General features: G+C 44.0%; 1 pseudogene; it reads left to right on the forward strand.

Annotated features, from left to right (window-relative positions):
• The first annotated feature begins 216 nt into the window (after positions 1-216).
• On the forward strand, positions 217-2,704 carry LOC102214899 (uncharacterized; annotated as a pseudogene).
• Positions 2,705-3,310: the final 606 nt, after the last annotated feature.

A 3,310-nucleotide genomic window follows, 5' to 3' on the forward strand; every position in this document is an offset into this window, starting at 1 on the left:
ATCTCACACAATCTCTGATAATCTCACACATTCATTATCTGGTATTCTAATAAACAAAATGATGATAATTGAATAAAGACAACACTTTTTAAAGTTGAACGTTTCAAATGTTAAATATGTTTGATAGTTTTGTTTGAATCATTAGATTAGGATAGAAATGGAGTGACAGAGACATCTGCCTCTTTGTTGATGCTGGTTTAAGTGTTATGATTAATAATGATAGAGCAGCTGCAGATGAGATTCATGAGGACGTTCTTCACAATTTTTCAGCTCTCAGCCATGAAGGGGTGTGGACTGATCCTCCTGCTGCTCTCAGGTCTGTAAACTCATCTCAGTCGCCTCATTTATAGTTTGAATAAAACTTCATATCAGAAAATCAATGAAAGCACAAACTGAACTGCTCCATAGTGATTATTTTAAAGGTGTCTGTAAACAAGCTTCAAGCAGTCACAGAAACACTCGTACAATCTCCAAAGATCTTTGTCATGTCAACTAAACTTCTAAAGGTTTCTTTGGGTCCAGTTAAAAGTTTGATTGACAGTTTAATAGTCGGTAGTTTGTAACAGTTTGTATGAAGTGAAGTAAAAGAGTAAAAAAAGAAAGACAGCAGCTTTTTAACCTGATGTGTGAGTTTTGCCCTGGAGCGGGAAACCAGTGTGTAGGTGTCCACAGGCATTGTAAAACACATTTTAACCAGTATACGAGTTACAGATCCTTTGAAGGACATATATATTAACAGATCACAACACTGTTCAAATCTCTGTAAATTCTCCTGACGAGTAAAATCGAGCTGAGATGAGTCTGTGACCGCGCTGACTTACTCGTGTCCTCTCTCAGGTTACGTGATGGTCTGCCATTTTCAGTCTGATCAGTTAGTCAGACAGCTCCACCTCGTTGACCTGCAGAAGTCCTGGAACGACGCTCAGAAATACTGCAGAGATGAGTACATTGACCTCGCCATCGTTAACAGCTCAGCTCTCATCCAGGAAGCCCAGAAATGGGCGGGGAGCACAGAGGTGTGGATTGGACTCTCCAAGAGCGACTGGAAATGGTCTCGCCTCGGTCCAGTTCAGTCACCCTGGTTTCATTCCTGGTCCCCGGGACAGCCAGGGACTGGGGAGTGTGTTACAATATCTAGTGATGGATCATGGTCCACAAGACAGTGCTCAGAACAACATAGCTTTTTCTGCTTTAATGGTGAGTGTTTTGGACTTTGGAACCAGGGTCTGACAAACTGAACATTTGAGCTGCAGGTCTGAATCCGTCTGATCTTTTGTCTTTCAGGCATGAGTGACATTATCGTCCCGGTGTCGACCTTGATGACCTGGCCTGATGCTCAGTCTCACTGCAGACAGACATACATAGACCTGAGCAGCATGATTGATTCATATGTAAACACCATGGCCGCTAACATGCTGACATCTTCTAATCAGGCCTGGATTGGACTGTATAGAAATTACTGGATGTGGTCAAACTCGAGCACAGCCTCAAACCTGCCGTGGGGGTCCGGGCAACCTGATGACACTCAAAACTGTGCCACAATAGATGCATCAACGGGCTCCTTCTACAGTCTTAATTGTAATGAACAACGCCCCTTCCTCTGCTCCAGAGGTGAGTATGTCCTCTGTGTTTCTGCACGGTCTGGTCCTCCTGGGCTCATCTGGACACTCTTGGCACAACACTGCCAATCCTTTGGGTGGCGCCGTCATTTGGTGTTCGCTCTCTCTGTGGTAGAGTATCACTTCCTGTTCCTGTTCCAACACAGGAACAGGAAGTAGTAGTTGAGTAGCTTATCTGCATACCAATTTAATTAAAAACCTTTAGATAACTTCTGTTTTCATAGTATAATCTTCATGTGCAGCATGGCCTCTTCACCTGTCCCTCGTGCACTTTCCTGCTCATTGTGTCAGATGTTTAGTTACTCCTCAGCCTCCTTTAGCAGTAGTGATACTTGTAACAAATATAACATATTTGCAGCTCTGTAGGCCAGGATTAGTGAATTGGAGACTCGGCTTCGCACCCCTGAGTCACCCGTAGCTAGCCAGGCCCCTGTAGCCGGTGCAGCCGAAGATAGTGTAGGCCCCGCTAGCTGTTCCCTGGCAGACCCCAAGCAGCTGGGGAAAGAGAGTGGCTGGGTGACAGTGAGGAGGAAGCATAGTCTTAAACAGAAGTCCCAGGTACACCACCAACCTGTTCATGTGTCTAACCGTTTTTCCCCACTCGGCGACACACCCGCCGGGGGTCAAACTCTGGTAATTGATGATTCTGTTGTCAGACATGTGAAGCTAGGGACACCGGCAACCATAGTCAGTTGTCTTCCAGGGGCCAGAGCAGGCGACATCGAGGGAAATTTAAAGCTGCTCGTAAAGGGTAAACGTAAATTCAGTAAAATCATAATTCACGTCGGCAGTAATGACACCCGGAGGTCACTAAAATCAATATTGAATGGGTGTGTAACTTTGCCAAAACAATATCGGGCTCTGTAGTTTTCTCTGGTCCCCTCCCCAATCAGACCAGGAGTGACATGTTTAGCCGCATGTTCTCCTTAAATTGCTGGCTGTCTGAGTGGTGTCCAAAAAACGATGTGGGCTACATAGATAATTGGCAAACCTTCTGGATGAAACCTGGTCTTGTCAGAAGAGACGGCATCCATCCCTCTTTGGATGGAGCAGCTCTCATTTCTAGAAATATGGACAAATTTATTAAACCCCCCAAAATATGACTATCCAGAGTTGTGACCAGGAAGCAGAGCTTACACACCTTTCTGCAGCTCCTCTCCTCCTCCAGACAGAAATGTAAAGGGGGCACATGGTGGCAACGGAGGCAAGAAAGGGGTAAGGGTTGTGTGGGGTGCTCTGAATAACTGTTTTTGTCATGTAATTGGATTGCACTTTGTCAGACCTCTACCCTAAAACCGGACCAACTTGGGTGCCCCCCCTGAAGGCTTAGCTTCTGCAGGTCTAGCTCTCAGTGTCACTGAGGCACGCAACCCCCCTGACCACATTAAGGTGGCAATCACTCAGGGGGAAAACTGAAAAACAAAATAACAAATAATAAAATAAAATATTGCTCATCAGATTCTAACAACTAAAAACGTGACATTTACCTTAATTAGATGCCCTCTATTAAATACATTTGAATCCAACCATAGTACTTCTCACTATTGCCAATATTAACAAAACTAAAAAGGGTAGGCCAAGTTATATAAAAAAGGCAAATCTCCAAGTCTTGAAAAATAGAAATAAAGAATACATTAAAATATCCATCCAGATCTTCAGAAACAACAACATAAAATCTATCTTAATTTGAT

This window comes from Pundamilia nyererei, unplaced genomic scaffold (genome assembly GCF_000239375.1).
Source record: "Pundamilia nyererei isolate P.nyererei 1_Seehausen unplaced genomic scaffold, PunNye1.0 scaffold00090, whole genome shotgun sequence".
Taxonomy (NCBI): domain Eukaryota; kingdom Metazoa; phylum Chordata; class Actinopteri; order Cichliformes; family Cichlidae; genus Pundamilia; species Pundamilia nyererei.